The following is a 21268-nucleotide window of genomic DNA, read 5'->3' as shown; positions in this document are numbered from 1 at the left end:
CAGCGCCTGGAAACGGGAGCTGCTCAGCTTCCTGCGCTCGCCTCTTGCTGGCTTGGCAGTTTGTTGTGATGAGTATGGGAGCCGGCTGCTTCTTTGTGGGAGGGAGGAAGGGGGCTGCTTCTCCACGCAGGCAGTGGTTGTCTGGCAAGGTCAAAGGTGCCAGGAAAGGACTTTGGCATGGGGTGTCAAGGGCTGGTTAAGTCCAGCAGGTGGCTTGTGGAACAGGTCGAGTGGCGGCTGAACCCCGGCCCTCGCCCGCCTGCTCACTTGCTCCTTTGCTTACCTGGCGTCTGCACCAAGCATCAGAGGAAGGGGGGCTCTTTTTCAGACCCTGAATTTGGGGGGCAGATCCTCTCATCTTGGGCTCCAGCTCATGGGAAAACCCTGCCGTGCCAGCCCCTCTCCAGCCTGTGCAGGCCCAGGGCACCCCCAGGAGCTTCTCGATTCTCCTTCGTCTCCACTTTGGGCTTGCAGTGGTCGTGCTTGGCCCCAGCGCTGTCCCCCAGTGACTCTGGGGCTTGGTGGCGCCGATGTTGTGAGCATTTCCGTTGATCTCTCTGAGTTACCGGCTCTAGGATCCGGAGAGCGAAGGTCACTCGGCTGCCCCGGGCCTGGTCCATGGGGTCTGAGTTGTGTTTCCTGAAGCAACCTTGCTCTGTGCGTCTTCCCACCGTTGACTGCAAAGCTGGATAGTCATATGGGGGTGCCTTGCCCACACATTACCTGTCGAGACACACAGGTGACAGGTTACACGTAGGCAGGAGTTTCTGCTCAGAGTGGCTGGCTGAGGGGAGCAGGGGGAGCTAGAGTCACCTTGGGCTTCTGCAGGTGGTTCTGGTGTGTTTCTCTAGGGCCACGAGGAAGAGGACTGCTAGTCCATCTGGGGCCACACGGCTAAGACAAAGCCACATCTGCACTGGCAGATGTTACAGCGGCCTAGGGGAGGGCGTTCTTGCTGCCTGTGCCCAGGAGGGGCTGGCCTGGAGCAGAAGGGCAGAGCCTTGGGGCTGTGGCTGAGAGGGCAGTCAGGGAGGACAGTGGGTACTCCAGCCCTGCCAGTCACTGGCAAGCGTGTGAGAGGTACCCCAGCGGTATCTTCTTGCTGAGCTGCAAAGTGGCCAGAGGGAAAATGAGGTATCTTCTGAGCTCTGTCCCCCTGGGTTGGTGATTGGCTGCAACATGGGCCAGGAGAAAGGGTTCAGGGAACAAGGTGGGGTGTTGGTGGGTGCAGATGGAACAGGGGACACTCTGGAGGCTGCACCCGGGCTGTGGGCGTGATTAACGCCGCTTGCTAAGTGCTCTTGGGAGTCGCCAGGCTTTGGATGCAGCAGCTCCATCGGAAGTGCTTTAGTGCCAGCTCCATTTGCACCAGGGCCAGGGCTGGGGCAGTGCTGGCTGAGTTTCTCTGGGGACTCCCCTTCTCCGTGTCCTTGCCTAGGCCTCTGTTTCCTCCTCTGCACAATGAGGGTAGCAGAGAAAGCACCCATCAGGTTGCTGGGGGCACTTGGAGCTGATGCACGTGACGTGCAAATGGCGGTCACTCATCACCAGGCGGGAATCGGGGCTCAGCACCTCGCATTGGTGCTGAAACTGGTGTCATCAGCGCCATTCTGGGCATCACCCCTGTCCTGGGGGTGCTGAGGGACATGGTACCTCCTGCAGATGATCAGCTTTCGCCTCCCCCTGCTTGCCTCAGTTTACCCACACTCCTCTTGGTGTGTTTTCCTGGGATCTTTTTGTTCTAGAATCTCACAGCCAGGAGGACCCAGTACCCACCTGGAATCCCAGGGAATGGCGGAGGCAGGGTCTGGACACAGGCTTCCCACACAGAGCCCGAGTCTCCTTCGGCCGTCCAGGGCTTTGTGGAACCCCAGCGTTCAAAGTGGCTTTGGCACTGGTCAGGCCTCCAGGGTCCTGGGTGGCCTTGGCTCCCACCCCGGCCCCTTTGCCCACCAGGGGGCAGCAGAGATCGCAGTTCCCAGGAGCCCATAAATCAGCCTGTTTATTAGTGGAATAAAAGTCGTCCACAACGGCGGGGCTTTTCGGGGCTGCATAAATCTGCGTCTGTGCCTCGTGAAACCCATATGTGCTTAATTCATATGTAAAGTTTCAAGCAGGAAGAGAATACGTGTCCATTAAATTCTATTTGACTTGATTATAATCATTAGCCGTGAATAATTGCTTCTCAGTGCCTACCGCGGAGCCACCACAATAAGCAAGAGGAGAGAGCAATTATCTTGGGGTGGGGATTTTTAAATTTATATTTTTGAAGCCAGGAGCAGTGCTGGCCCCGCGGGCGTCAGTGGCCCATGGAGAACGCTGCGGGTCATACTGGGCTGGGAGCTTGAGGTCTGGCCACCCGCCGGAGCTTCTGGATTTTGTTGTGGGGGGCGGTTCTCTTTGTTCCTGCTGCCATATGGGAGGGGCTGTCGCTGCCTGGGCTTGGGTCCAGCTGCAGGGATGTGGAGGGGAAGGGTGCAGTGGGAGCTAGGAGAGGGCTGTGAGGGAAAGGGGGGCGGGGGGAGCTCCCAACCCCCCACCCTCTTCCATCCTGAAAAGCTGTGGGCTTGAAGGGGTCTCCAGCCAGGCTGTGGGCATCTCTCGTGCCACTCAGCAGGGTCCTGGGGATCCTTGGAGAGGGCAGTTGCCAGTTGTCCCTCTGCCTGCCCCCCTCACTCCTTCCCCTCCCTGAAGAGGCATCTGCCTGTGACCTCCCTCAGGCCTTTAAGAAACAACCCTGGGCGGGGGGGGGGGGGGGGGTGGGCAGTAGCTCACTTCCTGTAATCCCAGCACCGTGGGAGGCCGAGACAAGAGGATCACTTGAGCTCAGGAGTTTGAGACCAGCCTGACCGACATAGTGAGACCCTGTCTCTACAAAAAAATTTTTTTAAAAATTAGGCATGGTGATGTGTGCCTATAGTCCCAGCTACTCAGGAGGTTGAGGCAGGAGGATTGCTTGAACCTGGGAGGTTGAGGCTGCAGTGAGCCACGGTTGTGCCACTGCACTTCAGCCTGGGTGACAGAGTGAGACCCTATCTCCAAAAAAAAAAAAAAAAAAAAAAAAAAATATATATATATATATATAAAATAGAAAACAGAACATCAGATTCTTAAATAGGTGCAGTGGCTCACGCCTGTAATCCCGGAACTTTGGGAGGCTGAGGCAGGCTTGAGGTCAGGAGTTTCGAGACTAGCCTGGCCAACATGGCAGAATCCCATCTCTACTAAAAATTTGCAAAATTAGCCAGGCATGGTGGCACGCACCTGTAATTCCAGCTACTTGGGAGGATGAGGTAGGAGAATCACTTGAACCCAGGAGGCTGAGGCAGGAGGATTGCTTGAACCTGGGAGGTCAAGGCTGCAGTAAGCCATGATTGTGCTACTGCCCTCCAGCCTGGGCAACAGAGTAAGACTCCGTCTCAAAAAAAAAAAAAATCAAAAAGAAAATCAGACTCTGAGGCTGCATGCAGTGGCTCACTCCTGTAATCCCAGCACTTTGAGAAGCTGAGGCAGGAAGATTGCTTGAGCCCAGGAGTTTGACACCAACTTGAGCAACACGGTGGCACCCTATCTCTACAAAAAGAAAATTTTTTTTTAAATTAGCCGGGTGTGGTGGTGCATGCCTGTAGTCCCGGCTACCTGGGAGGCTGAGGTGGGAGGATCGCTTGAGCCTGGGAGGTCGAGGCTGCAGTGAGCTGTGATTGCGCCACTGCACTCCAGCCTGGGCAACAGAGTGAGACCCTGTCTCAAAAAACAAATAAAAATAAGAAAATCAGATTCGGTTTCCCTACTGATCTCCTGGCATTTGAAATTCAGGACTGGTTTCCACTCTTACATTATTGGGCTATGAGATGTGATTGGGATGTGTGTGATGGTGTGTGTGTGAGGTCAGGAGTTCGGCCTTGTGTTTGTGATGTGTGTGGTATGTGTGTGTGATATAGCGTGTTTGTGTCTGTGCTCGTGTGATGCGTGGGGTGTATGTCATAGTGTGTGTGTGTGAGGTCAGGAGTTTGGCCTATGTGGGGGGGGTGTGCATATGCACTTGTGTGATGTGTGTGATGCGTGTGTGTGATACATGTGTGTGTCTGTGCTTGTGTAATGCGTGGGGTGTGGGTGATGGAGTGTGCGTGTGGTGTGATGTGTGTTTGTATGGGATGCGGTGAGAGTGAGGTGGGAAGTTGGGCAGAAGCATAGACGTGGGATGCCTGGCTGGCGGGTGGCAGGGCTTGAAGTTACAGGGACGGGACAAACCCCCACACCCTCAGGCACAGTGCAGGCCTCCCTGGGCCCTGTCCCAGCGGGCTGCCAGCTGAGGCCGCTTGCTCGGGCAGCACCCGGGAGAGTCTCAGGCTCCTGCCATCTGTACTGGCCATGACTCCTGCCCACAGGAGCATGGCACATCTGTCTTAATGAAATTGGGCTGCCGCATGCAGGAGATAAGCCAGGGAGCCCCCGCAGGCCCCCTCATCTGGAGGAGGAGGTTCTCAGAGCCGGTGCCTGCCTCTCCAGCCCTGCCTATGACCTGTGTCTGGAGATAGCGCCGGTCTCGGAGTCTCCACTAGGGGGTGTTGTGGCTTCCAGGGTGTTTGTGTCTCCTTTTTACCGCAGGGAGGCAGTGACCTTGACTAGGCCACCTCCCTGCCCTTGAGTTTCCTGGTGCACCAGGCCTGTGTATGCGAATTTTTTGTTCCTGACAGCAGAGTCCCGGGCAGGACATGTCCGGGCACAAAGAAAGATCCCCATTCTTGGCCAGGCATGGTGGCTCACGCCTGTAATCCCAGCACTCTGGGAGGCAGAGGTGGGCAGATCACTTGAGGTCAGGAGTTTGAGACCAGCCTGGCCAACATGGTGCAACCCGGTCTCTACTAAAAATACAAAAATTAGCTGGACACAGTGGCACGCGCCTGTAGGCCCAGCTGCTCAGGAGGCTGAGGCAGAAGAATCACTTGAACCCGGGAGGCAGAGGTTACAGTGAGCTGAGATTGCTCCACTGCACTCCATCCTGGTTGCTGGGTGACAGAGCGAGATTCCATCTCAAAAAAAGATCCCCATTCTTGGCCAGCCCAGGGGTCTGGCTGCCTGGCTTTGGTCTTCAGGTCATAAGAGGACAGGGCAGAGATGGATGAAAGGCTTTGTGTGAAGATGGAAGGGATCTTTTGCTTCAACGCCAGCCCAGAGCGGTGAGCAGGCCGTGCGCACCGTGGCCAGGAGCAGGTCGGGATCCCAGCGCCCCTGCTGGCCACGCCATGGCCTCTGCTTCCTCATTTGAGAAATGGCATCAGCATCAGTCCCACCGCAGGGCAGGGGTGAGGAGGACAGGAGTTCAGGCCTGTCCAGCCCTGGGCCCGGGACCTGGCATGTGGAGAGTCCCCAGGAAATGACTACTGGGAAGTCAGGAGTGAGAGCAACTAAGCAGAATATAATGTGACAAAGCGCTAGGAGCAAGGTCTGAACAAAGTGCCACGCAACGCCGCAGGGACCAATTAATTCTGCAAAGAGGTGGCGGGAGGCGAGGCGGGTCGGCGAGCCTTTGAGGGGCCTGGGCGTGCAGCGGGGACGGGTGGGAAGCCATGTTTCACAGCGACAAGCTGACCTCGTGGGGAGATTTTTAAGCTGCTTATTTATTTAAAATAAGTCATGAAGTGGCGCTCTGTCTCCTTAAGTCTTGGGGCTTTGATTTGTGAGCGTCTGCTGGCCGCTTATCACCGCCCTCCTCCCAAGCACAGGCAGCCCCTGCCTCATCCTCTCCTGCTGCCTGGAGGGCCCACCAGAGCCTGGCCTGGTGAGAAGGAGCAGGCCAGGACTTGAGTGGCCACCTGAGCAGCCACCCGCCCCTGCGCCTGGCCATCCCCGGGAGCCGCTTGGAGTCAGTGATTTAGAGACCGCCTTGATGGACTACCAAGCAGGGGGCCCGGAGGGATGCGGACTGCCTTGTGGGAAGTGATCTGACGCTAAACTGTCGCCGTAAATCGCTTTATCTGTCACTTCAGATTTAAATGTGTTTGCTGAGGCTTGCTGGCCGCCACGACAGCAGAAACCTCTCCACAGTGGGCAGGGGAGGTGGCCGGGCCAGCAACGAGCCCAGGGCCGGCTGCACAGCAGACTTTGCCGCTGGAACCTGTTAGCTACACGGGCCTGGCCCTGGGCTCCCTCCTCCTCAGGGGAAGCCAAGTGCAGGCCGGGCCGGGCCACTTTCCAGTGCTCTGGCCACTCTGGATATATGCAGTGCTCTCAGAGGCCCAAGAGGCAGGCAGAATTGTTGCCCCATTTTCGGGGATCAAATAACACGTCCCACCTCGGCAGGTGACTGAGCCAGAATTAGAACTCAGACACTTTCATCCATGCAACAAACATAGATGATACGGCTGCTGTGCACCACACCGTGGGGTGGGCCTGGGCTGCAGAGGACACAGTCTCTAATTCCAGATAAGGGGTGACACGTGTGAATGGAAAAGGAAATGCAGCGCATGAGAGACAGGAGTCTGGCCTGCAAGGGAGGGAAGCAGGGGGGAAGGCTGCGTGGAGGAGAGGGTGCTTGGGTTGGACGGGGTGCTAAGTCAGAAGTTGGGGCAAGAGCATTCTTCGGGGAGAGAGCACAGACAGGGTGGGGCCACGTGGATGGAACACTGTGGGGAGGCTCTGAGGGGTCTGGAGTGAGCCACGGCCCGGGCCTGAGTTGGGGGTGCTCGGTCAGATCACTTGGGCTGCTGAGTGGAAAAATGGGGGCAGGGAGCATAAGATAATAAGGACAGGGAGGCCCAGAGCATGAGGTGGGAGGTGTCTCCCTCTAGGTCTAGGCTGCATTCATACCCTATGCAGTTAACCTCTCTTGCACTATTTCAGTCTCATTGTGCTAATGGTGAAATAGAGGCTCAGAGGCGTGAAGCAACTTGTTTAAGGTCACACAGCTAAATGGTAGTAGAGCTGGGATGGGAGGTTTGCCAAGCTCCAGAGCCCCCAGGAAATTTTGTGTGTGTGTGTGTGTGTGTGTGTGTGTGTGTGTGTGTGTGTGTCGGGGTTGGGGGAAGGGAATACCTCCTCTCTGTTCTCTTTTTCCTGGTTGATGAATTTGAGTTCTGAGAGTGGTGTGTCCTATGTGTCCTCACGGCCAGGAAACTGAGAGGTGGGGCAGAAGTTTGCCATGGGCAGGGGGAGGGGTTGTTGTAAAAAAGATGGAACTAACATCTGAATCTGGGCTCCTGGGTCTCCTGAGGCCTCCTGGTGGGCTCCAGCTCCCTCAGCCTGCCTGGCCTCCTGTGTCCCAAGCCCCCTCAAGTCTCCGGCATGCCCCACAGAGCCCTGGCTCTGGACTGAGGATGGCCTGGCACCTGCCGCTTGGTATTGAGTGTTCCCATTGCTCGACACGCTGCACACGTTGCCTCATGTCTGAGTCAGGCACTGACATTTCCCCCATTATACAGATGAGGACACTGAGGCACCCATGGGTCATGGCGCTGGGTAAAAGGCAGGGCTGGGAATCAGATTTGGGGTTTAAGAGAGAGACCATCAGGTCTTTCTTTCTTTCCTTCTTTCCTTTCCTTCCTTTCCTTCCTTTCTTCCCTTTCCTCCCTCTCCTCCCTCCCCCCCCCCCCACCCTCCCTTCCTTCTTTTTTTTTCTGACAGGGTCACACTGTTCCCCAGGCTGGAGTACAGTGGTGCAATCATGGCTCACTGCAGCCTCGACCTCCTGAGCTCAAGTGTTCCTCCCATCTCAGCCTCCTGAGTAGCAGGGACCACAGGCATGCCACCACTCCCAGTTAATTTTTTTATTTTTTGTAGAGACGAGGTCTCGCCATGTTGCCCAGGCTGATTTTAAACTCTCGGGCTCAAGCAATCCACCTGCCTCAGCCTCCCAAAGTGCTGGGACTACAGCTGTGAGCCACCATCCCCGGCCCAGGTTTGCTTTTTCGCTAGCTCCCTCTGGGTCGTCTGGAAGTGAGGGGCAGATTTGCTCAGGGGGGCCAGTCAGGACGCCTGGGGTCCAAGAGGCCCCCTCCCCACATTAGAAAGCCCAGAACACCTAGACACGGCCAGGAGCTAATTTCCACCACTGTAGGAAGAGGGCGGCTCATCCCCACAAGGTCGAGCAGTGGTTGCATAAATTCATAAATGATGGATCCCTCCTGAATTATTGAGATGCCCTCATGGGCTCGCAGGGCCTGGTCCAGAGAGTGGAGCACTGGCCGGGGGGCGGCACTCAGAAAGGACCTTCCAGGGACCTTCCACCCCAAGGTCTTCCGCCGAGTCCCCTGCTTCTTACCCGAAGTTCTTCTGTCATTTCCGCGGGGAATGTGAGAGTAGACTGCGGACCCAGTAACTCTCTGTCCTGGGTTTCAGTAGATTTCTTTTGTGAATTTTTTTGTAGAGGTAGGGTTTCCCTGTGTTGCCAGGCTGATCTCAAACTCCCGAGCTCAAGTCATCCTCGTGCCTCGGCCTCCCCCATGGTGGGATTACAGGTGTGAGCCAACATGCCTGACGTGATGTTTTGTTGAATGGATAAATGACTCCATGCCCTTGAGAGTTGCTCAGATGGTGGAAGGGGCTGCACGAACCATTGACACCCTCTAAGTCCCCTCTTCCTGCCTAGCCCAGCCCCCTACCCCACCCCTCTGGGCCTGAAGTGGCTGATTCATTTTACAGATTAGGACGGTGGTGGGCATTTCTGGGTCCTCATGAGGTTCCTGGCTCCTTTCGAGGCGCTGGAGGTACAAGGCCCAGTGTAACCCAGTGCCTGCCCTCCTGGCATTTGGAGTCCTGTAGAGGAGGACAGGGGAGGATCTGAAGCCCATAGGGGGACAGTGACCTGCTCAGGGTCACACAGCAGGAAGGTGGCAAAGCAGAACTGCAAACTCAAGGGCCTTTTCTACCCCTCACGGCAGACGTGTAGTTAGAAAACCACAGCTTGGAGTCTGCCGTCCACCCATGGGGTGGCCACCCTGCCTTCCACCCTGTGCCCAGTGTCCCGAGCACGTCCTCTCTGGCTCCTTCCCGTCCTTGAGGCCTCAGCGCCCGCACCTGTGCCCCTGCCTGTGTCCCCGGTGTGCTGTCCACCCGAGCGCTGAGCCGAGGAGGCCGGAGCTTGTGGGAATGTGTGTGTTTTGAAATTAATGGGGACCATTAAGTTGGCCAAGCATGAAAAGGGCTGGATCTGCAGCCCTTGGCTCGCTCTCCTGGAATGATCCGCCAGTTCCTTGGCAAGGCGCAGCTGAGCTGGTTTCAGGGCTCCCCAGGAGGCCGCGGCTTGCCTGCCCGTTTAACGGGTGAGTACTCTGTGTGCCTAGGACATCAAGGGGTCTGGCTGCAGCAGCATGCGATGGCCACAGTGCTGCTGCTCTCAGGCTCTGTGCAGATGGCTGTGTCTGTGGGTGGGTTGACTTGAATCTTTTCCCTAGACCTCTAGAGTGGGCTCAGACACACTCCAGACCCTGACCCTGGGGCTTCCTGGGTGAGTCCTGGCCCAGCCAGGTGAGCTTGGCGTGGCCTCCAGGACATAGCAGGATTACCAGTCAAGGACCCAGGCCCTGTCTCCTCACCTCCCCCACCACGAAGAGCTCCATCTATTGTGGATTCTCCATGTGGACATTTTCTTATCTTTACTTTTTTTTTTTTTGAGACAGAGTCTCGCTCTGTCGCCCAGGCTGGAGTGCAGTGGCCGGATCTCAGCTCACTGCAAGTTCCGCCTCCCAGGTTTATGCCATTCTCCTGCCTCAGCCTCCCGAGTAGCTGGGGACTACAGACATCGCCACCTCGCCCGGCTAGTTTTTTTTTTTTTTTGTATTTTTAGTAAGGGCAGGTTTCACCTTGTTAGCCAGGATGGTCACCGATCTCCTGACCTGCGTGATCCAGCCTGTCTCGGCCTCCTAAAGTGCTGGGATTACAGGCTTGAGCCACCGCGCCTGGCCTCATGTGGACAGTTTCTTAAAGATAGGGTCTTGCTCTGCCACCTGGGCTGGAGTGCATTGGTGTGACCACAACTCACTGCAGCCTTGACCTCCTAGACTCAAGCAATCCTCCCGCCTTGGCCTCCCGAGTAGCTGGGACCACAGGCTCATGCAACCACACCCAGCTAATTTTTGCATTTTTGGTAGAGGCGGATTTATACCGTATTGCCCAGGCTGGTCTCAAACTCCTGGGCTCAAGCGATCCTCCTGCCTAGACCTCCCAAAGTGCTAGGATTACAGGCATGAGCCACTGTGCCTGGCCATATGGGACATCTTGTAACTGGAAGTTGGAGTCCTGGGTACAAGTCCTGGCTTCACCGTGTACCAGCTGTGTGACCTTGGGCAAATCACTTAACCTCTCTGAGCCTGTTTTCTTGTCTGTAAAACAGGGATAAGAGTGCATGCAGACCCAGCCCCAGCACTGTGGGTTTGAGAGGAGACCGCTTGTGTAGGATGCTCAGTACAGTGCCTGGCACAGAGCAAGCACCCAGGAGATGCCACCCCTTGTTCTTGTTGCTGTAGCTGCTGCTCTGGGAGGGCTGCTGAGACCTGCTGAACCGGGCATCCCATTAGCTAGCACTTGCCCTGCACCCAGCGCTTGGTGGGGCTGGGAACAGGGGAATGGTCCCTCTATCCTGAATGGGCTGAAGGAACCTCCTTCCCATATTCGTGGTAGGGAATCGAGTCACCTGCTGGACCTGGCATGGCCAAGGGGGCGGCCCTCTCCTGACTGCCAGAGTCTCTTGGATGGGTTTCCTGACCATGAGGGTGCAGGACAGGCAGGCTGGGCCCCTCTCTCCCCACTGCTAGCAGGGCGGTCTGTGCCTGCTCCGCCTTCCATTGGGAAAGATGTGTGTTCACATGGAAACGGCCTGTGCAGCGGGGCCCTCGCGAGGCGGGCTAGGACAGGGGATGTCCCCAGGGAAGCTGGGTGACTGAATGGCCCTGTCAGGGCCTGGATGCCATCTGCTGAGGCCTAAGCTGCCAGAGAAGGCCCCTGAAGGCCTCCCCTGCAGCCGCCACCCTCCTCAGGTCTTCATGTGTTTCAGATGCTCGCCTTTTGAACTCCACTGCGGTGGTGCCATTATGGCCCCCAGCTCTCTGCCACTGGGGTCAGTGGTGAGGTCCAGGCTGGGGTGGATTGCACTGGCATGCTTGGTTGGCAGCTTTGGAGGTCCCAGAGGCCAGGGCAGTGGCTGTTTACCAGACAGACCCGGGTAAGATCTGGTTCCACCACTATGTAGGGCAGTCTCCTGCCTCTTTAGGCCTTGGGGTTTCCCCGTCTGTCCCTTATGGGGGCATTAATAGGAAGAAAATTCATTACTGCCTGGAAGGCCCAGCACAGTGGAGGGGCTCACAAATGGTAGTGATTCTTATTAGCAGTGAGGGATCTCACTTCGCCACCCACAGGACCCCGAGCTCCTCGAGGGCAGGGGCAGCTCCATGGACTTTGGGTCTCCATCCCTGGACAGGGCTCTTCTGCAGTGGGGGCAGCCCAAGCATGCCTGCCCTTGGAAGGACATACAGGAATTCATGATGGCTCACGGCTAAGGAGCCTTATGGGGAAGCAGGCAGCCCTGGTAGGCACGGCTGTGCGGGGATCTCCTGCTCTGTGCACTCCTGGCAGGGGCGGGGACGCGGCTGTTTATATCTGCGCCAGGTGTCAGGAGATGGAAGCCAGGGAAGACAGGAGGATGCGGGAGCATAGAGAGCATGTGGGCTGCAGACCTGGGGGAGGATGGGTACCAGGATGGAGCTTGTCCTGACAGTGGTGCGGGAGGCAGTGAGCAGAGGCGGGGCTGAGAGGTCACTGGCGGCTTCCTCTTCTAAGGCATGACTGGCATTCCCTTCGGTTCATTAAAACCCATCAGTGGGACTGGCATGGTGGGTCACGCCTGTAATCCCAGCACTTTGGGAGGCCAAGGCGAGTGGATTACCTGAGGTCAGGAGTTCAAGACCAGCCCGGCCAACATAGTGAAACCTCGTCTCTACAAAAATACAAGAATTAGCCAGGCGTGATGGTGGGTGCCTGTAATCCCAGCTACTCGGGAGGCTGAGGCAGGAGACTTGCTTGAACCTGGGAGGTAGAGGTTGTAGTGAGTTGAGATGGCGCCACCACACTCCAGCCTGGGCCATAGAGCAACACTCTGTCTTAAAAAAAAAAAATCCCCATCAGTGGCACCCACCTCCCAGCGGCAACAAGTGGCCCTTGAACGCCCATTCCCCATTCTCCTCCCCGTCGCTGCCTCCTCCCCCTCTTTGGACATTGTAATTGCAGTAAAAACCGGAGGCGAGCAGCGTCGCAGGTGGAGAGAGAGGCCCGGCTGTCAGCCATTCCTCTGCCAGCAGGACCCGCGGCTGTTTTATTATTGCCGCCTGGCTGTATTTCAGGTACGGATTAAACATCATCAAACGCCACGTCCCTTTTGAAAAGCAAGAGCTACCTTGCTGAGGATGTTGAGGAGAAACAGGAACATTAAAATCTACGAAGCAAATGGCCCAGAATTGACATTTGTGACGAGAGCTCTGCAGCTTCAATTGTCAAAGGAGCTAAATCCCCTCTGGCAGTTGGCGGGGAGCTTTCCCATGAGGGTCACAGGAAGGTGGGGTACGTTTGCCCGGGAGGAGACCAGGCAGCACCAGGGAGGGGATTCTGTGGGTCAGCCGACTGCCTCTCAGGGCCTCCCTGGCCTTGGCCTCTACCGAGCCTCCTCTTCTTCCTAACGAGGAGGCAGGAGCCTTCTGGTGCGCATGGGACAGGGCTGGGATCAAGTCCTGCTGTGGCCACTTGCTAGCTCTTATGACCTTGGCCAGGATACACCTCTCGCCTGAATCTCAGTTTCCTCATCTGTAAAACCAGGAGAGCGGAGGAGGTGCATGCAAACACTTGACAAGTCATTGGAATTCAGTAAATGGTGACTACTGTCACCCAGGAAATGGGCGTGTGAGCTGGCATTAATTTTTACAAAAAACATTTACTTATTTCCACTGAAAAATAGGAACAGTAAAATTGAGAACCATTAAAACAGGAATAAAAAGAACCAAGCCACAGCAGGGGATGCTGAGCTGGGTATCTCCTAAGAACTATGCTCCTGGTCCCACCTGGAACTCTGTGGCCTGGATGCCCTCAGCACATGCTTTCCAGGTCACCAGCCTCTTGCCTGGTTACTGGTCACAGCCTGCTGTCTGCCCTGGCACCTGCCACTCGATGCTGGTATGTGGCCTTCCGAGGAACTATGGCTCAAATCTGCCCTTGTAGTTTATACTCTTGATGGCTACTTGGGGGTATCTTGGCTCCTGGTATCCTTTCCTGACCTGGCCCAGATGTCACCTCAAAACTAGGTTGAGTAAATCTGTTGCAACTGAATATGAAATGCAGCTTTGAGCTTCCCAGCAGCCACTGCAAAGTTTGTAACAAGAATTTAGGATCCTTAACTCCAAGCTTGGAAGTCAATTTAAATTTCGGCTGAATGCCTCCTTTTCTTTCTCCTCTTGGCCTTTTTTCTTCATTTTTCCTCTCTAGTATCCTCACCAACTGTTCTTTATCTCCCCCAAGGATGGTTTATCCCTTGCTCCAGAGCCCGTCCCAAAGTGCTCGCCCCTTACATGGCTGTGCCTCAGCTCGGGAGACCCCCCCCGCCGCTGCCCTCCTATTTGCCGCTATTGACTCCCCTGTGTCGTGCTCACGGCGGCTGGCCTCTGGGCCTCTTGTCTTGCCCAGGCCCACTGGGTCTGCTGTTGCTGTTTCTCTCAGATGAGCCTGTGACTAATAAGGGTTGCCCCCGGGGGGCTGGCAAAGTCTTTCCCTCCTTAATATCGGAGTTTAAAAATGTGTCACCATCGATTTGAAGAAAAGCCTTGTTCCTGCTGAGAAAAGCGGCCTGGAGATTCGTCTCGCCTTAGGAATCACAAAGGCGGCTGCATAAATTCAGCACCACAGAGAGCTCTCCATGCAAATGCTGAGATGCCCACTCTAGCCCCGCACCAGCCCTCCCCACTGCTCCTGGGGGCTGGCACCCCCATTTCCTCATGCCCCTGTCCCTGCAGAGACTTGGGGATATCCCTGTGTGGGGAGGGGCTCCCTGGTTGGAAGATCCCCATCTCCCAATTCTCTCCACCTCTTTTCAGAGGCTGAGCCCGTGGCTAATTCCACGTCACGATGTGTTCTAATCCCAGAGGAGAAGGAGGATGAGTGACTTCCAGGCCTGGGGCTCCTGGAAGCCATCCGGGTCCCTTACAGTTCGGGTGGGGAGGTCCCCCTGACCCTCCTTGGTGGGTCTACCCTGAAGGCAGGAATGTTACCTCTGCAGGCCTTGTCTCCTGGCCTTGTTGCATCCTTGCCTGGAAAGGACTGTTGGGGTCCTTTGGTGTATCCCCCTGCCTCCAGGCAGGCCCCTCCCCTCTGGGCGTTGCCCTCATACTGGACCCAGCTTTGCAGCTGCCAGTGCATCCCACTGTCATCCAGCAACTCTCCCAGCCCAGAATAACCATCACAGTCATGGCCTGGGAGGCGGCTGTGGGTCCCACTTCTCAGGTTGGGAAGCTGTGCTATAGAGACCATAAGTGACTTGTCTGGGATCCAGGAAACTTGAATGAATGAGGAGGTGTGGGCACACGGTGACCACTCTAGGTGTTGTTCTGGTTAGTGAACTTGGTGACAGCCCAGGATGGGGTGTCTGGAGAGTTTGAGGGAGGGCTGAGCTTTCTGGTCCCTGATGGATCCCCTCCCACTCTGCCATCGAGGTCATGGTGGCCACCTCTGTGGCAGTATCCTTTGCATTCCCCAGAGGGCTCACCTGAGCGTGGTGGGGAGCAGGACGGTGGGTTTGACTACCTAGGGCATCCACCGGGCTGCCCGCAGCATGGGCCGTCCCCTGCGCTGGCTGCAGCAGGGGTGACTTGGACCAGCTGGGAAGCTGCTCCAGGGGTCCTTGCAGGGAGCTTAGTGGGGGAACGGGAGAGAGGGCAGGCACGGGGTGCCAATGAGGCTTCCCTGGTTCTTGGGGAACCACACAGCCGTGGGCAGGGGCATCAGGGAAGAGGGTGAGCAGGCAGTTTGCAGTCTCTCTGGCTGCCGTGGGCCCTCGGAACATGTGCTGGGTGGCCATTTACCACCTGGCGCAGGAAAGGCTGCGGGCTGGCCCTGCGCTGCTCCCCTCCAGCTGCAGATGGGGCCCCTAGAGGACTCCTGGCAGCCGTTACTCCGGGAAAGGAGGGGCTTTATTTCTCCTCCTCCCTAAATGTTATTGCCTTTATAGGCTTTGGAAATCAGTTTTATGGCCTGCGTGTTTGTCCGCTGAAATGTGGGATGCTCTGGAGGGAAAATAAAATGCAGGGATGGTTCTGGCCCTGAAAGGTCAGGTGGCCAAGGGCAAGCGGCAAGGGCTCAGGTGTCTCCCACAGGCTAGGGTTGCTCTTTAGGGACCGTCGTAGCTGGAAAGGGGGACAGGGAAGGTGTGTGCCAGGACTGGGAGGGGGCCTGGAATTCTAGTGGGAGGGCCAGCCTGAAGCTTCAGGACCTGTCCCCTTTGTCATATGGTCCCCGCCAGACTGACCTGGGATGGCGAGAGTCATTCTGTTCTCCGCGATGCCCGGGTATGCCAGCTGGCTCCCCTCAGGTGCCATCTGGGGCACCTTGCCAGCCACTGGCAGTGTAGACTTCTCAGTGTAAGTGAAAAATAAGCCCTCTGGGTTTTGCCAGCCAGGATGCAGGCCTGGCAGGGGCTCTCACCTGCAGGAGATGCCTCATCTTTCGGCAGAGTTGGCTGATCGAGAGCCAGGCAGGGGGCAGAGATTCAGCGGGAGCACCCAGCAACCCACACAAATCTTCCTGCCTTCCCTGGGACCGAGGACCCTGGAGGTAGACTCTGAGGGCCCTGCCCTAGAATAGGTTGCTTCTCTACTCCTCTCTTAATATGCGAAGAGCTCCTACAAATCAATAAGAAAAATGGGCAAAAGATGTGGACAGGCAATTCCCGGTAGTAGAAAAACAAATGGGCAGTAAACAAGTGAAAAGATGCAGAACTTCGCTAGTAATCAAGAAAAAGCTAATTGAAATAAGAGACATCATTCTTCACCCACCAGAGAGGCGGGTGCTGGAAGTATTGGTATGCACAGGTGTGGCGCAGCCAGGGGAGGCTGGCGCTTCCTCAGGTGCTGTCCCCCACCCCTGCATCTCACACCAAACCGGCACTTAGTAGGTGCCTGGAAATACTTGCTTCATGCCAGATAAACAGGGCTCATCTTGGCTCACAGCAAGTCTCAGCGGGGCTGCCGCCGCCACTGCCTTTGTATCTTTTGCTTTCCCTCCTCCCTGTGGGTTCAGCTTCCAGTCTCACCCCTACCCCCCAGCTCCCTTGCCCTTGGGGTCCCCACGCTTCCTTGGCAGAGGCTGGGGTCTCTCTGGGCTTGGCCTCTCACTGGGGGAATGCTGCTTCCTGCTTCAGGGTTTCAACTCTCTCTGCAACCTCACGGCTGGTGCCAGGGGTGCACTGCAAAGCTCAGGGCGGGGTGGAGTGGCTGTGATGGACATGGGGACCTCCAGAGCTGGGCGGCCCTGGCTGTTATCTTGGTTTCTTTGGAATCCCCTGGCATCCTCCACTGTAGGAAGCTCTAGTAGTGACCTCAGCCTTCTTGCCCTGATGGCCACCTCCATCATCCGGCCCCAGAACTTCTGCCTTTTCTCATTCATTCATTCCCTCTACGACCCTATCCATTCTAGCCGGGCTGGGTGACTTTGGGCTTTATAGCTGCATGTTCTGTCTCTGCTCCTGGCCTTTGCCTGGGCACTTACCCCTGCCAGGAGCACCCTCTCTTCCATTTCCTTGGCTGACTGACCATCCTCCAGGTCCCAGCTGAGAAACCCTACCCTCGAGGAACTTCCCCAGACCTGGGTTTGCCTTCGCTCCCATGTGCTCCGTAACACACTCATTCATTCATTTCATTAATTCCTGCAGCAGGTGCTGGGGCTGCAAGGGGGAGCAAGAGAGATGTAGCCTGGGCAGCTGGGGTGCCCTAGGGTCCTGCAAGTCACCTGTCATGACCAGATCCCAGGGGAAAACCTGTCTGAGAGTCAGGGACGGGACAGTAGCCCTGCGGCAGCCCACTCTGGGAGTGGCTCAGCTTGCTGCACTGGGAAGGGAGGCTGGGGTGGGTGGTAGGGCCATGCCCATGGGGTCCAGGTCCAGATGTCTTTCTCTGCCTGCTCCACCTGCGTCCAGTGCTTCCGGAGCACAGGGGAGCTGCCTTTCAGGAGGAGATCAAGGGAGAGAATGCGAGCCATACTTCATACGGCCGTAGCCCCGGGCATCTGGCTCAGCCTCCTGCCCTCTCAGTTTGCATGTGCCTCCCTGTGCAAGGCAGCTAGCAGGAGAGCTCCAGCGTGGGATCCCCAGCAGTCTCCTCTCTCAGCTCCCTCTGTCCCATCTTTTGAGGCATAGCCTGGCCTATTCTGTGCCCCCGGCTTCCTGCCAGTCTTCTTTCCAGTTCCCCAAGCCGAAGTAGATGCAACCTTCCTTTCTGCATTCAAAGGGAACAAAGTGATTAAGACCCAGTCCCTGCTCATTGTGTAGCGGGGCAGCAGGGGCATAGCGTGGGGGCTCCGTGCATCTGTGCAGGAATCCAAGGTGCTGGGGGCTGCTCAGGGACGGCTTCCTGCGGGAGGTCTTCCTGGGGAGGTCTAGTTCCCCCCAGGGCGCTCTGGCTGGGGCTTATGGGTGTGCATTTCCCTCCAGCTCACTGACCCTCAGCCTGGTCTCTTCATGAGGCCTCATGGGGCCAGGACTCGGGGCATTGGGGGGAACCTGGACAGACCTAGTTCCAGAGCTAACTCCGTCACCATGGCCTTGGGCAAGCTGCTTAGATCTGGGCCTTGGTTTGCTGATTTTAAAATGGGAGTAAACCAGCCTGCCGCTCCTCCCTGCCGTGAAGATGAAGCTCGGTGACAGATGCCTGGCGCCTGGCGCCTGGCACCACTGGCCCCCACTGCCTTGCCTCTCGCAGATGGGCGCCCCTTCAGGAAATCCCCCCTAATTATGAAGTTACAGATCTGGATAGTCACATGGGGAAGAGCCACATTCATTAGGAGACCCGGGCACACAGCCTGGACTGTGCCAAGCATCTCTCCGTGCCAGCTTCCTGGGGATCGTGGGCTCAATAGAGCACATCCCTGCATCTTCCTGGTGGCAGGTTCCATCTGCCAGACCCTGAGGAGCCACTGACTGGGGAGGGCCTGCTCGGGACCCGCCCATCCCTGGCGTCTGCCCCGAAACCCTTCACCCTGGGTTTGTAATCTCTGCTTTAAAGAGGACGCCGATCCCTTTCCCCTCCCCCCGCCCCACCCCTAACGACCAGGGCCCTGATCCAGGAGAAAGCTAATTAAAGAATTTCTGGCCGGGCGCGGTGGCTCAAGCCTGTAATCCCAGCACTTTGGGAGGCCGAGGCGGGTGGATCCTGGAGTCAGGAGATCGAGACTATCCCTGGCTAACATGGTGAAACCAGTCTCTACTAAAATACAAAACTAGCGGTGTGATGTGGCGCCTCTGAATCCCAGCTACTTGGGAGGCTGGTGGGAGAATGGCGTGAACCCAGGGGCGGAGCTTACGAGTAGGCAGATGGCCACTGCACTCCAGCCCTAGGAGAACACAGTGAACTCCGTCTCAAAAAAAAAAAAAAAAAAAAGAATTTCTGCTCTTGGCTCAGCCTGGACATAGAAGATTCCCCTTGGTCTTCCTGGAGTATCTGAAAACAGGTGGAGAAAGGGGGCGTCAGATAAGCCCCGGGAGCCTCCATAATAGGCTTAATCCCCCCAAAGCCAGCAGGTATCAAACAGCTCTCCTCTTTCCACTGAGAAAGGGCGAGAGCTCAGGGGATCTTGAGGGCTGTTTAACATGGGTCCCAGACTGCAGGTTTCCTTGTCCCCCAGCTCCCCATGAATGGGAGACTGTGTTCCCCATGAGTTTAGATGGAGTATCAGCTGTTTCTGCATAGTTCTCCAGAGTGGGGGAAGGTGCATGTAGTTCTCAGGGGAAGGTGCAGAGACCTGGCCCCAGCAGCTCCAGCGTGGGGAGGCCCCACTTCCAGGGCTGCCAGCAGTCACTGTGATGACTGACAGGTAGCAGGTGCTCAGTCAATGTGCCCCTTCCTCCTGCTCACTTCTCTCCTGTTCTCACACCCCGTCTTTCCTTCAAGGGCCTGTTTGCCTCTAGGAGATTTTCATCAACCAACCACAAATATTTACTCAACACTTACGGCAGGCAGCACGTGAGCTCCATGGGGCAGGGGGCTCTCGGTCCCATTTGCTACATGTTCCCCATCTGAATAGGGCCTGGCATGCAGTAGGTGCTCAATAAAGGCTTGGTTGGCAGTCACATCCTGAGACAGGGTAGTCTGTGCTCCCAGGGAACTTACACTCCTGCTGCCTTCAGAAAACATCCTGAGGGGCTGGGCGCGGTGGCTCACTCCTATAATCCCAGCACTTTGGGAGGCTTACGCGGGCGGATCATTGAGGTTGGGAGTTCAAAACCAGCCTGGCCAACATGGAGAAACCCTATCTCTAGTAAAAATACAAAAATTAGCCGGTCGTGGTGGCACACGCCTGTATACCCAGCTACTTGGGAGGCTGAGGCAAGAGAATCGCTTGAACCTGGGAGGCGGAAGCTGCCGAGATCACCTCACTGTACACCAGCCTGGGCGACAGAGCGAGACTCTATCAAAAAAAAAAAGAAAACGAAGCCGGGCGCGGTGGCTCACGCCTGTAATCCCAGCACTTTGGGAGGCCGAGGTGGGCAGATCACAAGGTCAGGAGATCAAGACCATCCTGGCTAATATGGTGAAACCACGTCTCTACTAAAAATACAAAAAATTAGCTGGGCGTGGTGACGGGTGCCTGTAGTCCCAGCTACTTGGGAGGCTGAGGCAGGAGAATGGCGTGAACCTGGGAGGTGGAGCTTGCAGTGAGCCGAGATCGCGCCACTGCACTCCAGCCTGGGTGACAGAGCAAGACTCTGTCTCAAAAAAAAAGAAAAGAAAAAGTCCCGAGGGTCTTTGAGGGATCACAGAGTCCCCACACGTGGGTGGGGTGAGGGTCTTAAAGCCTGCCCTCCCCGTCACTCTGAGCTATGGCCAAGCTGGGTGTAACACTGGAGAGAGTCAGGGTGTCCTCACTCACTTCAGGCAGCTGGCCCCCATTTCCCTCTGCAGTGCCTGGGGCGGGGGTGACAGGCAGCATTTAGACCCGCGGCTCCCTGCGCAGGGACCTCCCGGGGCACTCGCCTGCATCACAAGAATAAAAATGATAAAAACCTGCCACTGAATTCTGGGTGGCAGTAAATTACTTAACACCTGAAACAGGTTGAAATGTGGCCACCGTGGTTTTAATAAGCCCATCTCCGATGCAGTGCTTCCTCGAGGGGCCGGCCGGGTCTCTTCTCGAGGCATAATTTCATCTCGTCCCAGGCTTGGCAGCATTGCAAATAAGATTTCACTTCCCCTGTAAATCTCCGACGGGGGGAGTGCAGGATTTCATTTGTGCTGTCAGTTAGCACTCCAGAGAGCCTGTTTACTTTGCCGCAGGAGGAGAAGGTCCTCCGGAGGTGCTGGACAGGGTGGCAGGTGGGGAGGCGGGGAGGTAGCAGCATGTGTGGGGGGTCCTGGAAGCACGCCTTATTTGGGGTGCCTGAAAGTGGATGAGCCAATGTCAGAACCACGGAGGCAGAATTTCAGGGCCGGCTGGGAGCCCTCCCATGCGTCCGGGACCCTCCTAGGCTGGGTGATAAGACTCAGCCACAGAACTTGGGTGTGGGGGTGTGGCCTGGGGTGTTAGACCCCTCCCGGGTTTGGACGCCTCTTCTCCAGGATGCTCGGTGAGGCCAGAGACTCCTCCTGGGAAGTAGGGGCAGGAGAAGGGAAGCTTCCAGAACCCAGTGGTAGCCAGGTAAGGGCAGTTTTCAGGTACGGGAAAGCAGCCATGGAGGGGTGAGGTATCACCCACTCTTTCTCCCGTTTGAGCAGGAACTTTTAGTCCTGAGTCTGACAAAACAGATGAAGTCAGATACACAAAGCTGGAGCCCTGGGACTTGAGGTGCCGCAGGGCAGCCATTCGGGGGTATTACCCACATGTGCCCCTAATCTCAGTGATGATGCAAGTTCTGAGAGATTTGTGGGGGAAGAAAGGGCCCAAAGTGGCTTGGCTGGAGGGTGACACGGTGGGGGCTGTAGCAGTGGTGGGGGGCGGGTTTCTCGGGGGACCACCCCATCTCCTGGCATCCAGCTGAAGACGTGGTGTCAGGTCCCCTGCAGGGCCTTTGAGGCACTGGCCAGCCCTGCTT

General features: G+C 56.6%; 1 protein-coding gene across 3 annotated transcripts in view; it reads left to right on the top strand.

Moving 5' to 3' along the window:
• The window catches only part of MACROD1 (mono-ADP ribosylhydrolase 1), a 169104-nt gene that overhangs the window by 16671 nt on the left and 131165 nt on the right, over positions 1 to 21268 (top strand). The gene's annotated exons all lie outside the window — the stretch shown is intronic.

The sequence above is a fragment of the Papio anubis genome, chromosome 12 (genome assembly GCF_008728515.1).
Source record: "Papio anubis isolate 15944 chromosome 12, Panubis1.0, whole genome shotgun sequence".
Taxonomy (NCBI): Eukaryota; Metazoa; Chordata; class Mammalia; order Primates; family Cercopithecidae; genus Papio; species Papio anubis.
The sequence above is the reverse complement of the archived record's forward strand: the minus strand, read 5'-3'. Positions and strand labels throughout refer to the sequence as shown.